This window comes from Podarcis cretensis, assembly GCF_951804945.1.
Source record: "Podarcis cretensis genome assembly, chromosome: 16".
In the NCBI taxonomy this organism is placed as follows: Eukaryota; Metazoa; Chordata; class Lepidosauria; order Squamata; family Lacertidae; genus Podarcis; species Podarcis cretensis.
Genome location: NC_137186.1, coordinates 20349220 through 20371806, shown reverse-complemented (window position 1 = coordinate 20371806; position 22587 = coordinate 20349220). Strand labels below are relative to the sequence as shown.

At 47.0% G+C, this 22587-nt stretch overlaps 1 protein-coding gene across 1 annotated transcript in view; it reads left to right on the top strand.

Annotated features, from left to right (window-relative positions):
- The first annotated feature begins 248 nt into the window (after positions 1–248).
- The window catches only part of SPTBN2 (spectrin beta, non-erythrocytic 2), a 93616-nt gene continuing 71277 nt past the window's right edge, over positions 249–22587 (top strand). Inside the window, exon 1 of the mRNA XM_079956271.1 lies at positions 249–519. The gene's annotated coding sequence lies outside the window, so the exon portion shown is untranslated. The remainder of the gene's footprint in view (positions 520–22587) is intronic.

Sequence of the window (22587 nt, the reverse complement as noted above, 5' to 3'; positions counted from 1 at the left end):
TGAGAAGGCCCTGGTCGGTCTTGCGCGACTTCAGGGCTGCCCCCGAGGAGGAAAATGCGTCTTCCTTTGGGAACAAGACCCACCCCTTCCCTGGCTGAGCTCAGAGCCGGCCCCGCTCCCTGGAAGCGTCGCGTCCCCTTCCTCGCCACCCACCCCCGACAGCAGGGACCTCGTGCGCATCGGGCTCCCCCAGCGGCTGCGCGTGAATGGCGGGGAAGGCGCCCAATGACTGATCCAGCATCGGGGCTGAAGGCGGGGGCTTTTCGGCAAGCCAAGCCGGGGCTGGGCAGCCGATTCCGCAGCCGGGGCCGCTGGTGCTGCTGCTCCTCCATCGACGGGTGGAGGCGGCGGTGGTGGCGGCGAGGAGGAAGAGGCTGCCCACTGCTCGCCCGCCTGGGTTCGCCCCGGCGCCACCTGTGATGCTGACGCTGGAGAAGCGGACGGGAGACGGCGATGCGCGCACCGGGCGCGCCTTGAGCCGACGGAGACGCCGGGCGCCTGCCGGAGGAGGTGGAGGAGGTCGGTGAGCCGCAATCGCGAGGAGGAGGAGGAGGAGGAGGAGGGGCTGTTTATTGTCTCCGCATCGAGGGCAGTGGGATCCTGCCGGGCAACCAAGCGGGGCCCTGGCGGCAAAGGAGGCGCGATCCGGGGGCGCAGCTCTCCGGTGCGGCACCTGGCTGGCGAGAAGCGCCGCGCTTGGCGAGCCCAAGGCCCGCCCGGGGTGTGCGACCGCTCTCCTCGGAGACCTGTGGCGAGGCCGGCGGCCGCTTTGGGGCCGCTGAGCCCGGGGAGGGAAGGCGATGCTGGAGATAGCGCAGCGTGCGGGCGCCGCCGTCCAAGCCCTGGGGCGGAGGGCGTGCGCGCTCCGGGATGGACGGACAGCCGGCCTGGCTCAGCCCCATCCCCCGCTCGCCTGGCCAGATGGCCCTTGTTTTAGACAGAGAAAGGGAAGCGGGCGGCAGCGAGACCGCTCCTCTCCTAACGTGGTCTCTCCCGCGCCCCGCAGCAGCAGCAGCAGCAGCATGGAGCAGATCCTGGGCTGTGATTCGCCGTTTCAAACGAAAAAAGGGATCTCCCTGGGAATGGAGGCTTCTGCTGCTGGAAGCCTCCCATCCCTGGCGTATAACCGCACCATCAAATGCGCTGCAGTTGAAAGTCCGTGGTGGGGGCACTCTGCACTTGCTCAGAGAACTAGCTGCTTCTATCGCGTGGCAGGTTAAACCACCCCAAGGCATGGCGCTCGAAAGAGTGGTTTTGTGTGTGTATGGAGGGCGCGGAGGCCTGGCTGACGTCGAGGCTTGGTAGGCGACCGCTTAGTGGCTCCATGCTCCTATTGGCAGGAGTTGCGGGGGATCTCTTCATCCTTTTGCTCGGCCTGTGCCTGCCATTTCTCGATTCCAACCTCTGGGCTGATTCCTGATCCTACCTGTGTGTTCCTCCTATGTAGTAATTTGTTGGTTTTTGTTTTGCCAAGAAATGCCCTCTTCACAACGGGCTGGGGCTGCTCCAAGCTGCTGCTGCTGCGTTTTCAGGAGGATCAAAGAGAAGAAGCCACTTTGGCCTACAAAGGTGTTTAAAAAAACCTCTTTCCCTCACCCCACCCCAGGGCCACGTGGGCAGGGGATTATTGTGGGGTTAGATATAAGGCAAAGCTTTGACCTTAGAGGCCAGGTAGGTGTTTGTTTTAGAACGGAGGCAATTGTTCTGTCAGTTACAGTAGGGAGAGGCTGTGGAAATACAGAATTTGGGTTTGGTGCCTGAGGCAGAAAATCCAAATTATCTCCACCACCCTTGCCATGGTTCAGGTTTGATGCCTTCCTGTTATGATGCCATTTGCTGGTACCCCAAATTTGCTTTTTAAGGTGATCTGATGTAGCCCCAACTCATAAGAAGGCTACACTGCAATGATATCAACAGTGTTCTTACTGTAAGGCTTATTTCCTTCTCTTTGAAGTTCCACCCCCTCCCCCAAGATGCCTTACATTCTTTGGAAGGATAAATTCATGCCACTGCAAAAAATAAAAACATTATTGGAAGGGAGGGTGGGTTTTCCCCTAGTACCAAACAGACTGATGCCAGCAATAACAAGAAGTCAGCTTTTGGGTGATATAACTTAAAATGCAATCACTATTCAAAATTTGATGCTGCAATTTATGTAATTCCCCCTTCTCCCCCCTCAAAAAACCCCTTTCTCTTGCTTCTTACAAAACCAATCTTTATGTATGTTTACTTGGAAGTAAGGCTAATTGTGTTCATTGAGGTTTATGTCTTGGTAAATATGTTTAGGATTACACCTGGAAACATGGAAAAATCAGTGAAAATTCATTGAGAGATGGGGGAATGCCAAATATGTGTGTGTGTGTGGGGGCTTAATATACCTGAACCAGAATTTTAAACCTGGGGCTTTCGTGTTTATCCCTTCATGGCAATGTTTCATAGTCCTTCTTGGCTTTTTTTTTTTTAAAGGATGAGGATTTTGGACTATGTTGTTGCATATAAGAAAGAATCAGCTGTTTATTTAGCACTATTAGATAACAAGTGGGACTTTCAGCAAAATTTAACAGTCCCTAAGAATCTAGTTCATGTTGAGAGCTTCAACCAGCCAGAAACATGAGCCTTGTAGGCCTTTTCTGGCCTTGCAGACCAGTCAGTGGTGGTGATTATTCCCTCCCTCCCTTAAGTGCTATCTCAGCATCTTCTTCTACTATATATTTTGAAATACGTTTTGAGTTGCCTGTCTGCCTGCTCTCTATGCATTTGGATGCCTCTTGAGATATTGTTGCCAAACTTAGCATGATGTTTCCTGAGGTGGAGCAGCCATTTTTTGGTCTTATGTTTGGATACCATGGTACGCCATTTTGAATTGAAATGTTCCAAACTGTGCCAATTTGGAAACCTCTGAATACATCATTCTCCCCTTTGACATGAAGGTTCCTGAGATGGAGGAGCAGGCTTTGGTCTATGTTTAGAACCCCAGACACCATTTTTTGAATCAAGGATGGCACACCAGAACCTTCCAAACTACACTGATTCGGACACCTAGGAAGATATCATCATCCAGTTGGGTACTGTTAGATGCCATTTTGAATCAGAAGGCCAGCCAAACTGATCCAAACTGCATTGTTTTGGACACCTAGGAAGGTATCACCAAATTTGGTGTGATGGTTTATGAGATTAAGGATGCATAATCTCTTATGTTTGGATACTGTTGGATGCCATTTAGAATCAAGATGGCGGACTTAACCGTTCCAAGCTGATTTTAACCAAATTTGGCAGGAAGCTAGTATGGCAAAGTTGAACCAGATCATGCCAATTTGAGCAGATCCAGGTTGGGAGCAGTCAAGGGCTCTCAGCAGGTGGGGAACTGGGTGGGAAGAAGGGGAGGCAGTTTCTGCAAAGAGCAGGATGGGACATACTTGTCCCCAGCAGGGGAACACACACGTGCTGTCAAACTGAGCAGGGCCGAGCTCTTTGCTCAGCCACTGATGATTAGAGGGTGCAATCCCTCTGGTTGCAGGGTTAAGCTTTGCTAGTACGTTAGCCTCAGGGAATGTGCCGTCGAAGCAGATCCCATCGGAACTGAAAAAAAGGAAGGTTGAGACCGCAGAGGTCAAGCAGTGGGCGGAGGAGACCTAACCCCAGGACCAGGGGGCTGGGGGAAGAGGAGAACCGTCTACCACCCCTGTGTTGGCTCAGTGCCTGGGGTCTGTTGGTTATAGCCCCCGTGGTGATGGCTGGAGCAGAATATGATTTTGGGGGGGGGCAGGGGGCGATGATGAGTGAGGTGGGTCTGGCACAGGTGGGTGGCTACAGTGCTGTGGCAGCTCCGTAAGTGGCAGCCATGAGCTGGGAGGTGGTGGCAGCGCCAGCAATGACTGCTGGGGCATGAGTGGCACAGAGCTGTAGCATGTACCCAGCAAGGAATGAATGAATGAATGAAACTTTATTTGCCTCAGCCGTCAGCAACCAGCAGCAAGGATGCGGGCCTGCTGGTCCCCTGCATGCTTCCAGCTGGATTGAACAATTGTCCCTCTCTCAGGAACATCATCAAGGCGATGGTAGGAAGAAACAGCATCATCTTCCCCCTTCCGACCACATGGTTTTAAAAACTCTTCAAGTAAACATGAGCCTTGCTCCCAGATTGATTTGGGGCAGGATTCCGGTTGGGTGTCTGCTGGGGCAGGTCAAGGTGGCAGTCCATAGCCCTAGAAACTAACACATTACATTATTATTTATAAATATAAATATCAACTTTCTACTAGTTCTTTCTTTTTTGGCCTGGAAGTTCATTGTCAGGCTGGTATTTGGAAGTTTTTAAAAATTCTTGCAATTTTTGCACTTACCATATTGGCCTGAATATAAGCCACACTTTCCCCCCCAAATTCCGACCTCAAAATGTTAAAGTGTGCCTTATACTCGTGACCTTATGCCACCGGCAAAGCAATGTGGCTCCCCCCCCCCCCCGAAGCAGCCAGGGTATTGTTTTTCTTTACTCCCCCCCATCAATTTTAAAGATGTGGCTTATTTGTGGGTGCGGCTTATATTCAGGCCAGTACAGTAAATAGTTTGAAATACTAGGAAGGCCCCCCAAGTATGCAGAAACCACTGCCCTGTTTTTGAGTGGTCCCATTTCACTTCCATACTGAGGTCCTCTACCACTTGATTTTGCTCTTAGAGGGAATGAACATATAATTAGTTCCTTCCATCAGTCTTCTATTAATAATCATATTCTCTGTATAACCTTTCGGTACTGAGCCCTTTAGAATTTTTATTTAGGGCACGATCCGGCCCTAATGTTAAAGATTTTAAAGGGTGCTTGCATGCCTATGGATATGTGCTTAAGAGTAAATCCCATTGAACCACGTGGCTTACTTTTAGTCAACTTAAATAGGATCGGGCTGGAATCCTTTAAAAAGCTATTAGCATGCAGGCTGCAACGAAACCTTGCAGTGTTGAGTGTTCTGTGCCAGTCACCCATGCCCCTTTCCAGGATATTCCATTCCCCTTCGAAAACTATCAATATTCTTTGTCTATAATGTTTTCTTTTGGTACTTAATGCAAACCTTGGAGTCCCCTCCTCTGGCCTCTTCATATTCCCCTCTTGTGTGTGAACATTGCTCTTGGTTGCGTAAGCAGCAACGTTTGGAACGTCAGAAATGGGGGGCAACTATGCTTTCACTCTTTGAAGGGGGGTGATTAGATTGCCACCTGCTTAGCTGCTGCATTGGACCTTACTTTCATAGTGTATTCACTGGAATCCAGTGCTGCCCTGCTAAACACACTTACCGCACTTTTCTGTCTATAAGATGCCCCCACGGATAAGACACCCCCTATTTTGGGGGACTCAAATTTCAGAAAATGGGGGGAGATGGCACAGAGTTGTTGAGCTTTTTTAGGGGGGGTGACCCAGGGTTGCTGAGCTTTTTTTAGGGGGGATTGCAAAAAATTGCAGTTGCTGCCGATCGCCCACCCAATTGCCGCAGCGTCAGCCAATCAACACCACCCATTGACGCAGTAACCAATAACACACCCAAGAGCCACAAACAGCCGCTGCAGCAACCAATCAAACGTCCAGCCTATTCACTACCCATGTAGAAATGTATAAGATGACCCAATTTTTCGCATGATTTTTGAATAAAATAATATAGTCTTATACACAGAAAAGTACAGTAAATTGCTAGTAAATAACATTTTATTTGGAACACAATTAGGATTGTTGTGTACATGTTCCCTCGATTATTTAGCCTCTGCTTAGATGGCCCCCTTAGTGGGATGTCGGTGCTTAAGTTTAAGCTGGAAATGGATTGGGGTAAGATATGATAGCTTGTTCAGAGTCGTCCAGAAAGTGTCAGGGAGGGATGGGGACCTGAGCCAATTGTAGGAGTAGCTGCTGTCCCACCAAGTTGGATTGCCTGAGGCCTGCTGGCATAGCCTTAGCAGAGCCCCCGTTTCCCATAGAATGCCACCAGCACTTGAGGGAACAATCCTGAGCACAGGTACCTGGTGTAAGTTATGCCGGCATAAATCAAGCTGGCATAAATATGGCACATGGAGAAACTGCCCGGGGGGAGGGAAATGCTGGCTGTGCTGGCCACAGCCCAGCAGAATGGGGAGACATCGCACCAAAACACAGAGCCACCTTGGCTGGTGTCCCCATGGGGACTGGGGCCACCTGTGGACACACAGGGGAGTGTTCCTGAGCTGACTAGTCGGATGTGTACAAACCGCGATGCCACATGGACCTCGCAGTCACCAGGCCCAGAATGCCAATGGGTGACGTAGTGCACACAGTGTCCCTGGCAACGCACAGACGGCCAGTGCTAGAAATCCCCCAGGTGTGTTTTGGGCCAGTTGCAGCCATATGGAGATCTCTGGATGCGAGGCTGGCAACTGACATCTCCATCTGACTGGCGCCTCTAGCTTTCTAAAGCAGGTAAGCAGAAGAGCTTATGCATTGTGTTTATATTCCACATTTTGCTGCTGCCGCCCTCAGTTAATCCCTACAACAGCTCTGTGAGATAGGTTAAGAGGCTGTGAATGGCCCAAGATCACCCAGTGAGCTTCATGGCCGAGTGGGGATTTGAACCCTGAACTTCCCTTTGTTGCCTCCAGTTGCAATGCAGCCATTTGCCTGGTCTTTGCCTCCCTGTCCCTATGGGTCAATTACATCTCCTTCCCCTGCTCTTGGGCGTATTATAGCCTTGGGGCTCCATCAGGGTGTGCTGTGTGCTTCTTGCTTCCACTCCTAGGGCAAACAACCACCCATGTTCCTGGGGGAACAAGAAGCAGCAGCCCAGAGAATGAAAACAGAGCCCTAAAACTACCGTACATGTCCTGGATGGCTGCTCCCTTGCCCCTGCTGCTACTGATTTCTGGGAGTTGTGGTCCGGAGGCAGAGTCCAAAGATGCTTCACATTAGGTTCCAGTGGTTGCAATGTGATCTCCCTTGCTGTCACAACCCATGCACAGATGAGACCCGAGATTGAGAGCACTTTGAAATGGGGCTCCTCTCCCACTAAAGGGGTGTGGGTGATGGTCACAAGGCTGCAGCTCCACATGAGGGGCCTCCATGGTGGGTGCAGAGTGCAGCATCTGTTGAATTATGGCCTGGCAAGCAAAGGAGAAGGCATGGAAACATGTGTAAACAGTAGCACCCTGGTGCAGTGTGTCAGGTGTGTATGTGCAGTGCTGACTGCAAGAGAAGTGGGGGGTCGGAATTGAGAGAGGGGCTATTCTTATATCCTGTGGTGTATCAGCTGAGGATGGGTCTGTGGCCCCACCACCACCACATGGGTCAATGAGGAGCAAGATTGAGGGTGCTCCTTGTGTTGGGGTCATGGAGCCTGCATTTTGAATTGTGGTTTTATGCATTTATTGATGCAAATGGCTTTGAATTTTTTTATGATATAGCAGCCTACAAATATATTTATATATTGTACAAATAAAATTAAAAGGGAATGGGGCTCCTGGATATTTAATAGGTTAGTAGTACAATAGTAAATTGTAATCTTATTTTGTGAACCACCCTGAGATCTATGGGTGTAGGACTGTTAATAATAATAATAATAATAATAATAATAATAATGTGGAAGAGGACATTTCAGTAGGGTGTAGCACAGCTATTAAAACTGGGACCCACTTGGTCTTTTCCACCTGGTTGGCCCACTCACCAAACTCTCATTTCCAGGATTCTCTGTGTCAGTTAAACTAGTAAAAATCTGAAGAAAGGATCTTGTGTGTGTTTGCTCCCCTCCCCTCTCTGCACGGCTGTTTTAGCACACCATGAGCCATGAGTTTCTAGCTTATTCTGGTTTGCTATGGAATGGTAACTTGCTCGTGAGGCATGCCACCTGATTGCTGCTGCTTTGCTGGCTCAGACATGGTAAATAAACCAGGCAGCCTCCATTTCCTCTTGCACCTGATCCAACGATCGTGGTTTGTTGTTGCTGCCCAACCGGAACTCACACGGTTTGTTGGCTTGCTGATCATGGCTTGTTAGGGAGCAACCAACCACGGCCCCCAGTTTGAATGTAAGAGGAAACCAATCCTTCCTGGCTGGTTCTCCTGCTTGCGCCGGGGAAGGAGCAATTGGGCAGCAAGCAAGAGAATGCTGTTCACTTATGGCTTACCACAAGAAGCCAGGAACGTGGCTTACTGAGATGCACAAATATACGGTAGTCTGTGTGTATATTATATATTCACATTCATACATAATCTTCTGTGGCGTGTAAACATATACATGGTACATAGATGCTTTCTTCCCTCCCTAATGAATTGACTCCAACACGGAACAAGTTTCTCATTTTTTATAAAATGATTTCCTCATTTTTGCTTTCTTCTTCTGAAAGTAGTAGTGATTGGGAACCTTTTTAGAACATGTTCTTCTCCCCCCTCGCCCCAGCATTCTTGCAGTGGATTTTAAAGCTGATTCACAGTTGCGCATAGACTGTTGAGTGTCTCCTCCCTTGGTGACCGGCCGCTGAGAACTAGCCTTGTGTGTTGAGGTGATATAGAAGCATACTCTGCAGTGTTTGACCTGCGGTGGCTCTTTGAGACATGCAGATGGCACTTGGCTTTACGATCGCTGTGCGTGAACTTGCTCTGAAGGGGGAAGGCATTCCAGGATCTTGTAAAAGGCTGAAGGGTGGCAAAAGCAGCAAGAGAAACGATGGGGTTCAACATTTTTATTCTGGTGGTGGCAGACTCTAAATGCTAGGATTGGGCTATTCCACTGCGAAATGCGAATTCTTCAACATTTGTTTGAGAAATGGGTGCGTAAACAAGCGAGGAGGGGCTAATGCCACAGTGGTGGGCGAATCCCAGGGAGAGCTGCTACTGCTTTCTTCAGGTCTTGCTCAGGGGCTTCTCATCGGAGCATCTGGTTGGCCACAGTGAGAACAGGATGTTGGACTAGGTGGGCCCCCTGTGGCCTGATTCAGCAGGGCTCGTCTTATGTACATAACTGAGAAAACAAGAAGACTCCACAAAATGCATTTTGCACATGTTCCAAAGCACTTTTCTTTCTCATATGCTTTGGAGCTCAGCTCTGGTACGTCCTGGCTAAAAATACTAAACCCACGGCCAAGCCAAAGGAATGAGTCGGTATCGGTGACATCAGCAGCCCATAGATCAGCCTTTGCCAACCAAGTTCCTTTTGGCTTACAGCTTCCCATGAGCCCCAGCCAGCACCGTGACAGTTTGCAGCCGTTTGATAAATGTGACCTTTCATATGGGTCCAATTGCATGGCATATGCTAGCACAGATTAGGAGATCCATTGCATTAAGTAAACAGACAAATTGGGGCAGCCACTGACATTGGGGTTCCACTATGAGGTCCAACTCATCTGTTTACAAAGTTGCTTCTTCACATTTATTTGTGTTAAACCACAGAGCCTAGGGCTTGCCGATCAGAAGATCGGCGGTTCGAATCCTTCGACGGGGTGAGCTCCTGTTGCTCGGTCCCTGCTCCTGCCCACCTAGCAGTTCAAAAGCATGAAGTACAAGTAGATAAATAGGTACCGCTCCGGCGGGAAGGTAAACAGTGTTTCCGTGTGCTGCTCTGGTTCGCCAGAAGTGGCTTAGTCATGCTGGCCACATGACCCGGAAGCTGTACGCCGGCTCCCTCGGCCAATAAAGTGAGATGAGCGCCGCAACCCCAGAATGGTCTGTGGTCTGCGACTGGACCTAATGGTCAGGGGTCCCTTTACCTTTACCTATCCTGCTTGCTGGGTGAAGCTTTGGAGATTGGAGGGTTTGTGTATGTGTCACTGAGTCAGATTGTTAATGTAGACATGCCTTTTCCTGAGCCTTCCATTGTGGCTTTGGCAGGGATCTTGGTAGTCGCCACCAGCTTGGCTTGTGTTATTACAGTGCATCTCCAAAAGCCCTATCCATGACTGGATGCCCCCCAGCAATGAAATAGGGGTGAGGGGGCTGAGAGGAGAGAAATCCTGTCCTGCTGGCTCCTTTCCTCTTTGTGTGTCTTCGGAGGGCTTTCTGCCATCCCAGCTTTGTCTCGCTCCAGCTGGCTCTCTGTGGTGGACACCCCTTGGGGGTACCTTAGGATACTTGCTATTGTCTTAGTCCCTTGCCCTTTGCAAAACGCCCAACTCTCTGCTTGCCTGCTCTGTTTAAATCAACCCACTCGGCACATGCTCCCCTTCCCCACTGCTTGTAGCCAGCTGGCCTGGCAGGGGGAGGGGAGAAAGGGTGGCTTGTAATATAGGCATAAGGAAGCTTTCTCCTCTCCCTCCACCCCCACCCCACTTGAATGTAGGGGAAGGGAAAGGATTCGTTCCCATTGGCAAATGGATCAGGGTTGCAGTGGCAAAACCACTTAGCCACCTGTAGGAGCTGATGCTTCTGCGACTAGGGCTTTTAACTCTTTCTCCTCATCTCCGAGAGGGTGAGGATGTTTATGTGTCTTCTTGGGAGTCTTGATTTTTACCTGTGGCTCCTTTAGATCTGTGCCTCTACAGTTCCTGGTCTCTCTGTGTGTAGTTGTGGATTGGTGCCACACATGTAAGTCTGAGGACATGCACTCTTATATACCCTCCCTCCAGGATGTTACGGGTTGTGTTCAGCAGAGCCCTGCCCATTGAAATGAGTCGTGTCCAATAACTTCAGTGGGTCTACTCTGAGGAGGACTGGCGTGGAATGCCGTCCTCTGTGTGTTTGAGTATACAAATGCGGGTGGCGCTGTGGTCGAAACCACTGAGCCTTTGGGGCTTGCCGATTGGAAGGTCAGTGGTTCGAATCCCCACGACGGAGCAAGCCCCCTTTGCTCTGTCCCAGCCAGGGGCAAGGGGGGGGGGCCAGACCGCTCCGGGTGCCCTCACTGAGGGGGCTGACATTTGGCAATCTGCCTGCCTGTGACTCCCAAGCCTACCCCCTACCCTGAGTCGTCGGGGTATAGGGGGGAGCTGCACTGCTTTGCTGGCAGCATTCCCCCTTCTCCCCTTCGTTTTGACAGCTTGGGGAAGGGTTGGGAGTCGCAGGCAGGCGGCACATTGAATGTCCGCCATGGGCGGCTCGCTCTGCCCCCAGCTGCAGGGCGCACGCGTTGCTCTGGGCACCTGAGAGGCTATCCCGCACCTGGTCCCAGCTCCTGACAACCTAGCAGTTCAAAAGCACATCATTTAAAAAAAAAAAATTATTAAGAGTTTAAAGATTACAAAAAGAAAAAAAAGAATTAAACAAATCAATATAATACAATACAAAAACAAAAACAGAAACACTACATAGAACATTGAATTAACAAAACAAAACAAGAACAATTAAAAACACTTCCAATATTTTCAAACTTAGCTTTCATTCACTTGTTTCATTGACTTCCTCACGCCTCCCTTTTTGTATTCCACTTCAATTAACTGTTTCAGCAATTCCTTTCCATCTTCCTCTGTTTTCTGTCCTGTAGTTCAAAAGCACATCAGTGCAAGTACATAAATAGGTACCGCTGTGGTGGGAAGGTAATTGTGTTTCTGTGCACTCTGGTTTCCATCACGGTGTTCCGTTGTGCCAGAAGCAGTTTAGTCCTGCTGGCCACATGACCCAGAAAGCTGTCTGTGGACAAACGCCGGCTCCCTTGGCCTGAAAGCAAGATGAGCGCCGCAACCCCATACTCGCCTTTGACTGGACTTAACTGTCCAGGGGTCCTTTACCTTTTAAATCCATGCCTGCTCTAGATCTTAGGGTCTCTTGGGGAACAGGAAGATGCCTTACCTGAGTCAGATCATTGGTCCATTTAGCTTAGGAGAGTCGTTCCTCAGGGGTTTAGTACATGCATTGAATGCAGAAGGTCCCTGGCAGTGCTTTTCCCCAAGAAAAACAGAGGCCACAATCCACCACTAAATTCTTACTGGGCGATTCGGAGCAGCCCCAAACAGATGCCAGTTTGGCAACAGCTGCATTCACTGCCCACAGAGGTGCTAAAATCTACAGCAAGCTGCCTCATTAGCTGGTTGGGGGGGGTCATCCCTGGTTCTGGTGCAGGTAAAATAAATGTGCCCCTGCCTCCCTCATTCTCTTAGATTCAGGCGGACAGCTACGGCAGCTCGGAAGGGCCCTCGCACAAACACACACACACGTGCAACAGGAAAGGCCTGGCTGGAAAGTTTGAAGCCGGCCACTGCTACACGGGAGACCGATTGAAGAAAAGGAAATACAAATTGGCCCTGCCCTGTAGCTTGAGCAGTTGTACCTAGGAGCAGCTAGGAGCTGGGTGGAGCCATAGATGATGATGATGATGATGATGATGATGATGATGATAATCATAATCATAATCACAATAATAATAATTTATTTATTTATACCCCGCCCATCTGGCTGAGTTTTCCCGGCCACTCTGGGCGGCTTCCAGTCGAGTGTTAAAAACAATACAGCATTAAATATTAAAAACTTCCCTAAACAGGGCTGCCTTCAGGTGTCTTTTAAAGAGAAGATAGGTGCTTATTTACTTCACATCTGAAGGGAGGGCGTTCCACAGGGCGGGCGCCACTACCGAGAAGGCCCTCTGTCTGGTTCCCTGTAACCTCACTTCTCACAGTGAGGGAACCGCCAGAAGGCCCTCAGAGCTGGACCTCAGTGTCTGGGCAGAACGATGGGGGTGGAGACGCTCCTTCAGGTATACAGGACCGAGGCCGTTTAGGGCTTTAACAGTCAGCACCAACACTTTGAATTGTGGTCAGAAACATTGGGGGCCAATGAAGATCTAATAAAAGTATAGATTTGCACATGCTGGCCAACTTCTGTTTTGGCTTGAAATGTTTGTTTTGGGCTTCTCAGAAGTAGGTAAAGGCAAGCGTGTAAAGGGAGTGCTGGCTGGAAATGGCACCCACCTGAGAGGCGCTGTAACTGGGCTCCGGTGCGCTCCGGCTGAAAAAAAATAAATCACTGGTCCCGGGTTCTATCCTTGGTATCTGCAAGGAGGACAGGGAAAGCCTTCCTGCCTAAAACCTTGAAGAAGAGTGAAACCAGCTCGTTTAGACAATATAGATGGGTCAACAGACTGAATCGGTATAAAGCAGCTTCCTGTTTTCTTATAACACTGGCAGCAGGGTTTCATGCAGGATATGCCACGGATTGGGTCTGGGACAGTTTGTATGCAGAGCAAGTGCTCAGCTGCCGAAAGGAAAGTTTCCAGTCCTCATGATTCTAAATAAAGGGCTGATTTAAACTGGGACATCAGAAGATGCCTTCTACCAGGTTAGACAACTTGATCCTTCTAGTTCAGCATTGTTCCCATTGATTGGCAGTGGTTCTCCAGCGTGCTGTGAGGAGGAGCAGCAGCAGCAAAAAGTCAACAGCGAGACCCTTGCTGGGCTGTGGACCTCAGCAGATGCCCAGCGATGCTGAGCTGATTGCTGACCCTAATGTGAATCTACTGATCTCTTGGTGACTTTGCATTTCCAGGATCTCAAGTGTGTGTGTGTGTGTGAGAGAGAGAGAGAGAGAGAGAGAGACAGACAGACAGACAGACAGACAGACAGACAGACAGAGTGATGGAGAAAGAAGCACTTGTTATGTGTATTCAGATCTTAGTATGTGCAGCTGCATGCGTCACCCTTCCTCAGTGCATGGACTTGCTCTGTGCATTGTGGGTCATGTGAATGAGAATTGCTTGAAAGAACCTCTTCCCCACAAAGTGCACCCAGCGTCAGAACTTCATTGCTTGATTTAATATGTGAATACTCAAGGCAGCAATAGACCAATTCCTCCAACCCAATACAAATCTACTTGGCTCTTTTAGGTACAGTGGTACATCGGGTTAAGTACTTAATTTGTTCCGGAAGTCCGTTCTTAACCTGAAACTGTTCTTAACCTGAAGCACCACTTTAGCTAATGGGGCCTCCTGCTGCTGCCACGCCGCCGGAGCACAATTTCTGTTCTCATCCTGAAGCACAGTTCTTAACTGGAGGTACTATTTATGGGTTAGCGGAGTCTGTCACCTGAAGCGTATGTAACCTGAAGCGTATGTAACCCGAGGTACCACTGTATATGCATTAGATTTCTTTCCTGAGTCTGTGCTGCAGCCAAGTATTGTGAATCTGCTTAGAATGTGCTGATGGCATTAAATTCTCTGGGGAAGTGAGAGGAGGGAGAGAGAGAGGATGCTGGGAAGGAAGGGGGACAGATGTTTTTGAGTCCTGAATACGGTACGGTTTTATTCTGTATATATTCTGTGCGTGTGCTGAATCTCAGTAAAAAATATTTTTTTAAAAAAAAACAGATCTGCTTGTCTCCCATTGTGACACTCTTTGCGGCCACAACCCTCAAGCACACCATCTGAGGTGGCCACCTCAGCTAGCCCCATGGTTAGGGGGTATCTCTGTCTGTGGGGAGCTCCATATAACAGCCTTCGCTACTGGTACCCTCCTGATGTTTTCGACTACAGCTGCCATCAATCCCAGCCAGCACAGCTGTTGGCAAAGGCTGCCCATATAGCATTTTGAGCAGAAGAAAGCCCCCCCGCCGGGGCATCCCATCACTGATGCCTGTTCTGGGCCTAGAAAACACTCTGGCACTGAAGAAAGCCATCTTCATCCTCACCCTCTTATGACCAAGAGTTGAAGTGTTCCATGGCATTGTGGGTAGAGAGAAAAAAGGATTTGAATAAACAAACTTTTCATTGATAATAATCAGCTAAATAGTTTGAGGATCTATACAACTTTGTAACATGCAGAAAACAGCATTCTTAGAGAAACGAAAGACTGAAACTGAGGGAAGTCGGGAGGTGGGGTGGGGGTGGGTGGGTTTTGTGTGGGAGGGGGGAGGGAGGAAAAATGGGGAGAAAAACAAGGATGATATGTTTTTGGATAATATGTCTTGTTATAATTTTGAATAAAAAAGAAAGAGTAACATGGATAATAAATCATGGAAAAGTAAAAAAGAGAGAGAGAGAGAGAGCGAAAAAAGGAAACAGAGTAAGTCCCAGAATCCCTACAAACCTCAGGAACAGGGGGACACCTTTGTGGCAGGGGGTCTAACACAAGCGTCCCGTCTCCCTCCCCCCCACCTGGCAGCTCCTAAAAAATCCTGGAGTTGGTCCTGGCATCATCTTTGAAGGAAGAAAATGGTTGGGAGATGCACAGCTGTTGAGCTTGAGAATAAGCAAGACCATGTCTGTATCCACGACCACTCTCTCTACACTGCACTAGCAGTATTTAAGCATGGGAACACTTTTTCATAGTCTTCATTTTTGCCATTTTCATAATAGTTACAAAACTACAAATGAACACAAGGTCATTTCTCCAATTCCCCCTTTCCCTCCAAGTGATTCCATGTTATACAAGATCCATATAAGTGTGTATTGGATCGTGACCGGTTGTAATCGTTGAATAGTGTTGTTCTCATTTTAGCATCTTGCTCCAGAGAGTACCGTGAGTTGCTGGTGGTTTTGTCGTTGTGTCAACTTTCCTAATGTATGAAATAAACATATACCATGTTTCCTCAAAACAATCTTTTGACATTTGCATATATTTTTTTAGAGCGTTAAGCTGCTTTAACAGTTTTTCCACGAGAGCAATGTTCATACCTTTTTCCAGCCAAGCCTCCAGTGTTAAATTTGTTGTTTCCTAAAGCTGAGCTAGAATTTGCCTGGCTAGCTGTCACAAAGAGGAGTAATAAGTCTTTAAATATTAGTTCTTTTAAATAATCAAGAAACAAGTTTAACAATGCAGTTTTGGGGTCATAAGATACTTCCTGGCCTGTAATGAGACTTGCTCATAATTAGCTTCCTAAAAAAAACGAACCTTTCTTGTGACTCCATTAACTAGGATTGTAGGACCCCATTTGTAGGCAGCCTCTCAAACAGCCCATAAGGCTATCTTGTGTTAAAAAATTAATACTATTTTCTCCTGTGTTTGCTGACACTGAGTTGAATAGCCATTTCCTATGGTTTTTTTTTGGTTTTTTTTTTTGCCAGTCCTACATTTCTGTGTTGCAATCCAGGTCTCTTTGCCATATTGATTTTAAGGAGCTAAGGCCACTTGTCATTGAATCACATAGGAGCTTATGTATGTTTGATAGCAGTTCCTGAGAAGAGTATTTAGGATTTGCTCTGGTTCACCCTGGTGGCTTCAGATAAAATTGTAGAATTGGGCATAAAATTGTACAGTCTGCGTTTCCCAACTTTCCTTTTAGTTGCATACTTGTGAGAGAGGTGCCATATCTTTATATAAATTCCCGACTGTTCCTAGTCCTTTTTGTTTCTAGCCTTTAAACGGCTGTTCCCTAGTTTAAGTTACAAATATTTTGTTCTAAAACAAATGGGACAATGACAAAAGGGAATAAGAATTGGTGAAATGGTTGGTGCGAGATTTTTGGTTTAGATAAATAATCATGGATTTCCATTCCCATCACTCTGTAATTTCCTCAAGAGCAGTTGGTAAAGAGGTTTTAGAATTCCATACTCTTCAACGTTTATCTGATGAAAATAGGGATGTCCTAGGGAAAAGCGGGACGTTCCAGGATCAAATCAGAAACCAGGACGGCTTCTGTAAATCTGGGACTGTCCCTGGAAAATAGGGAGGTCCTGGGATTGACCAGCAAGGCTACATTGTCCACAAAGAGGTTTGTTTTATGTGCCGGTGCAGCAGACTTTATTTCCTGTACTGAGCCATTTTACCATTTTTTTATTAGCTATTGGTACCATGGCGTTGTGGTCTAAACCACCGAGCCTAGGGCTTGCCGATCAGAAGGTCGGTGGTTCGAATCCCCGCGACGGGGTGAGCTCCCGTTGCTCGGTCCCAGCTCCTGCCAACCTAGCAGTTCGAAAGCACGCCAAAATAGGTACTGCTCCGGCGGGAAGGTAAACGGTGTTTCCATGGGCTGCTCTGGTTCGCCAGAAGCGGCTTAGTCATGCTGGCCACATGACCCGGAAGCTGTATGCTGGCTCCCTCGGCCAGTAAAACGAGATGAGCGCCACAACCCCAGAGTCGTCTGCGACTGGACTTAACTGTCAGGGGTTCTGTACCTTTACCTTTACCTTTTTACCATGGCGAGAAAGAAAAGCAGTGGTGAAAAGGGGGCAGCCCTGTTTCATGCCCCCCTCCGGAACCAAGGTGTGTCCCATCCATTTAACCTAACCTTAGCTTGGCCTAAACGTGTTTTCAGACCATTAATGCATTTTCCCCAGCAAGGTATACAAGAAATCCCAGCTCAACTTGTCAAACACCTTGGTGGAATCCGATGAAGCAATAGAGATTAGTTCTTCATTCTTTTGGTAGTATGAACTATATTAGCCATATAATTGGGTCAGCTATGTATTTGTGTCTAATAAGGCATATTCGGTCTTTATCTATTATCAAAGCTGTTAATAATGCTAATCCACGTGCTAAAATATTGCTAAAGATTTTAGCATCTTGGTTTATGAGAGCTATGAGCCTGCATTAGTCTTCTTGGATAGGAAATTTCACAGGTTTCTTCCATTCAGTAAGGATTGGGTCTCCTTGCAGTATAGAACTGAATAATTTTAGTTTAGGGCTCAGTTGCTCTTTAAATGTTTTATAGAACTGGATTATAAAACCTGGATTTATAGAACTGGATTATAAAGCTTTAATTTTGTTAAGGCTTTCGTAGTATCTCCATCCAATATTGGTTCTGTTAAATACTTTCGTTGATTCCTTTCTAGAGCATTTAGTTTCGCTTCATTTAAATACTTGTTCGTTTGCATAATATCTGCTGTTCTGATCTGAATATCTGATTGAACATCTAATCTGAAAGGAATGCTTGCAAATTTTCTCCCACTGTCTCTGTTCAGTATTGTTGCTCTCCATCGTGTCCTTGTGAACTTGTTGAAAAGCTAGAATTTTTAGCAGTGTGCTCATAGAATTTTTGGTTAGTATATTGCCTTGCATATGCTATCTTCCTAATTTCTAAACCTCTCAATTCTGTTCTTTTGTAATAACGTCCTGCATATTTTTTACTGTCGTTGCCTGATTGTTTGTGGGTGTCTTCAGGTTTCTTTATTTCTGTCTGGAGACTAAATTTTGATGCCTCTCTTGACCTTTTAAGATGTGCATATTTAATTCTAATATGGCCTCTCTTACCACATTCACTTAGTCCTCCATTAAGACTTCATTCAGAAATTAAATTATAATATGGCCTCTCTTACTACATTCACTGAGTCCTCCACTAAGACTTCATTCAGAAAGGTCTCCAGTTCATTGATTAAGAAAGAATAAAATCTTTAAGTTCTTCCTTCAATTTATTGACTATGTGTTAAGTAGTGGATTCAGGTTTAGCTTCTGTTCTGGTTTTTAGAGGAGAGTCCATTATATGTACAGTAGTGAAAACAGAAGCATGGTTCAAAGGACCTGGAGAGTTTATAACAGTTGGATCAGCTAGACTTTTTGAGCTTAAACTATAACTGTATGAGTAGCATGTTATTATAATGTGGTGGTGGGTGGGGGGGGGGCGGAGAGTAATCTCGATTAGTGGTTCCCAAATGTTTCCCCCCCATGGACTGCTTCAAAATCACTGAGAGTCTTGTGGCACCCCTAAATAATTTTTCCTGCCTTTTGTAGCAATTGCAATGCACCGTTGCTGGATGAGGGTGTGGATTTTTCCTCAGGGTTTACTCCCGAATCTTTTCTCACAAGGCAGTGGAGGTTGGATCAGAGTTTTCCTTCTCCTGGATGGGCTGCCTTCTTAGGTTGACGAGAACCCCAGAAAAGCAAGTATGACACAGATGTACTTTTAACCAAAATTTAGCAAGGTTCTGCTGCATGCACGCTAGTGCAATGAAGAACATAAGGGCAGTGGCAGAGGCAACGACAGAACAGAAGTACCCACAATTACTCTGTCCCTTGTAAACATACAGGGACGCTTTACCATTGTTTCAACAGAATTTAATAGTTTTTGCATTACATCTTACTGACCAAGAGAAAGTACTTAAACTCTCCAGTTCAGAAGAAGACATAAAATGCTTCCTTTCAGCTTGGTTTTAGACAGAATGGCTTCCTCAGGTTGCCATTGTTTTTGCCGTTTCTCCGTTTTTCTTTCTTGTTTTTTCTTTGGTTTCTTCTGCCAGCTGTATAGATGGTTCTGTTCTTTCTCTGGATCATTCTGGTCATTATTTCCAGTTCTGCCTCTTCATCCTGGCCCAGATTCAGGGCTGTAAGCGTTTTCCTAGCTCCCTCATCATGAGTAGTAGCAGTTGGCATGGTTCCTTCTTTGATTACTGCCTGTTTAAAAAGGAAAAACAAATAGTATTGAATATCCACGTTTCATAGTTTTTCAGTACAGTATATATTTTTTGAACTTGAGCCTTTTTTGTAGGGATCCATTACTCAAGTCCTGAAAGAGACTTTTATTTTTCATTTGGTTTTCCCATGTAAGGTGAAGAACTGTGTTAAATCTTCTTTTACTTGGAAGTAATGAAATGGAATTATAATGGCCTTTGCCTGAGGAATGCGATCAATATCCTTGCTTTCCAGCTGAAGCTCAGTGAAAGTCTCATTAGCCCAGGTTATAAAAATGGGGAGGAGGTGCTGGCTTCCTGCAGATTTGGGCAACCCTCTCGCCCTCGGATTATTTTACCAGCTACAATTCTCCCAGTTGTCCATTGCCTGGTTTTGGATTTCTGGGTTTGCTTTTTCCAGTCCTGCAATGGCAGTTTTTGCTTTAGGCCAAGATTAAGGGTCACTTCTGCAGTTTAAATACCTCCCCCAACTGATCTTTTAAGAAAGGTCCTTAATCTTGACCTTCAGGAAGTTACAAGGGTTGCTCATTAAAGATTTCTCCTGACCCACTTCCGGTTATTGTAGGAGGATGAAATTGCATATGTATAATGATACAACTCTCCATAGGTAATGTGGTAATTTGTAGCTCTGAACTCCTAACAGTTTATCTGTTACTGGTGCTAATGTGGAGTAATGTCTGATAATGGAACCAGTTGAAGCAGAGCGGTCATCAGGTTCCTGTACTTGAAAGGGCACACACCACGGGAGACGTTCAGTGAGATGAGAGAGACTTATGGGGAAGATGCCCCATCGTATGACATAGTCAAGCACTAGCATCGTCAGTTCAAGTGTGGTCAGACTTCGATGGAACGGCTCCCATTCCTGGGCAACCACAGTTGGTCATTGATGAATGACACCATCTGGCAAGTGGAGGCCGCCATTTTGGAGGATCGCCATGTAACCATTCGCCAACTAGCTGCAGATGTCAAGATCAGTGTGGGCTCTGTAGAAAAAATCACCCATGACCATTTGCACATGGGAAAGGTGTCTGCACGGTGGGTTCCCCGGCTGCTGATGCCTTTCCAGAAGCAGGAACGAGTCACATGCTCACAGGCTCTTTTGGCCATGTGTCACAAAACCATTATGACTTCTTCGCCAGACTAATTACTCAGGACGAAACATGGGTCCATCATTATAAATCCTAGTCCAAACAATGGAAGCACTCTGCCTCAGCACCTCCAAAGAAGGCATGTGTCCAACCGTCAGTGGGCAAGGTCATGCTCACGGTCTTTTGGGACCAGCGTGGAGTAGTGGTGATGGATTTCCTGGCAAAGGGAACCACAATTACTGGGCCATACTACGCTTCACTGCTGTTGAAATTGCAGAAGACCATCAAAATCGAGAGGCGTGGTATGCTGGCCGAAGGTGTCTGCCTCCTGCAGGATAATGCCTTGATTCACAACTCGCACGTTGCACCGATGGAAGCATGGTCCTGTGACTATGAAATCCTTCCTCATCCTCCTTATTCTCCTGACCTCACATCATTCCACCTCTTTCCAACCATGAAGTTATTTTTGAAGGGCAAGCTTTTTCCATACAATGAAATGCTGATTTCTGATGTCAAGTTGTGGCTTCTGAGGCAACCTGCCGACTTCTACAGATGAGGTCTCCACAGCTGCATAAAGCGATGGGAGAAGTGTGTGACTCTTGCTGGTAGCTATGTAGAGATGGACTAATAACTGTGCCCAGTTTCGTTTGTCTCAGTCCACGGGGAATTACGTCAGGGGGAATCTTTAATCAATGCCCCTCATATCTATAGCCAGCCATTCTTCCCTAAAGGCTTTTTTGAACTGCCACAGTCGTTCAGACATTTGCGCCATGTCTTTTTTGGGAATATGGGCTGACACGTGGCACGACGAGCCCATTTTAGTATTCCTTCAGGCCTAGATTTGTGGTGTTGTGTCCCTATGGCACAAAATAGGCTGTTAACCATTTCCACTTACCTCAAGTGAGGTTTTGAATCTTCGCCTTTCCAGGTGTTCTGAGGCTGAGTGCTATTTCCCCTCTTTTGGGGGGGGGGTGATATTCAGGGAATTTTTGGCAATAGAGAGCTGGATACTCCTGACAAGGGTTTACACTTTGATTTGGTGTTCTCCTTTGCATTAAAGGTTGTATATATGACATTGTGGGGAAGGATTTCATTTTATATATGCCAGCAGCACCGTTCAAATTGGGTTTGTTTTTGGAGGTTGCTGGAGTGGGGAGCGCAAATGATTGCAGAGTTTAGAGTTCACACTTGCGGTGCGAACATGTCCTGCTTTCTTGGCTCATGTGCCTGTTTAGGCCCCTTCTGCTCTTGGCTCTCAATCCAATCAGTGTCTGGATTAAGTCTTCATGGTATTAGCAGTGCAAGGAGAAGGGTTTTTCAGGGTGATTGGGGGGGCAGCAATGAAGAATATTGGCAGAAATCCCTGTATTTGTCTGGACATAGCTAATAAATCCCACTCTGCTGGGGTGGCGACATAGCTGCTGCTTGTAGCTTTTATGCAAAATATCAAATGAGGTTTCAAATAGTGCACATTTTCTGCAAAAAGGAGTGCTGGAACTTAAGCCTTCCTTTGAAAGCCGTACGCTTTGGCCTGGTAACTTTACTCCCCCTAAAATGCTCACTAAGTGTTGATGGTGGACACTCTGCACATGTTCAGGAGACTCTCTCCCCTGCTGTGTTCCAGACCTTGAAAAAGAAGCTCTGGGCTGGCACTCAGGAGCCCGCCCCCAGAATTTTTTTTTAAAAGCCTACTTTGGTGGGGGGCAGGTGTTGCTGTGAGAGGAACCCCCCACATTTTAAAAGCCAGGTGTGCATTGTGAGCCCTAAGTTAAGTACAGGTTTTCCATTCTGTATAGAATCTGGCTGGCTGTGAAATCAAAATCCCTATTTTTTATTATTTGTTTTAACAAACAAAATGATTCTAGTCCTCATTGTTGTTGGGTGGGGGTGGGGAGGAGGCCTTTTTATTGTTGTTGAAAAAACACAGGCAGTGTACAGATCCATAGCTGGAGTCCTTAAGAGTATAAGCTCCCTTTGGCAGTCCAAAGCTAAGAATAAACTAGTCAATTGGCCCACGTAATCTGCGGATTAGCCACTCTGATGCTCCTAGGTTTGGTGTTGGGATGCTTCTGATAGCCAGGGCACAATAGCGGCTGGTATCGGGAAATCTCATTTCTTATTGCCAGAGGTGTAGAAGGTTACATTAATGTTTTCCTCCCACCTCCCACCTCCCAATAAGGCAGCTAGCTAAACCTGAAATCCAGGGAAGGCATCACAAGCCAATTGCTTTGTGGTAATTCCGGAAAGAGTAATTGTTGATCGGGTAACATAAGCAAAGAAATTAGTATTTAAACTTTT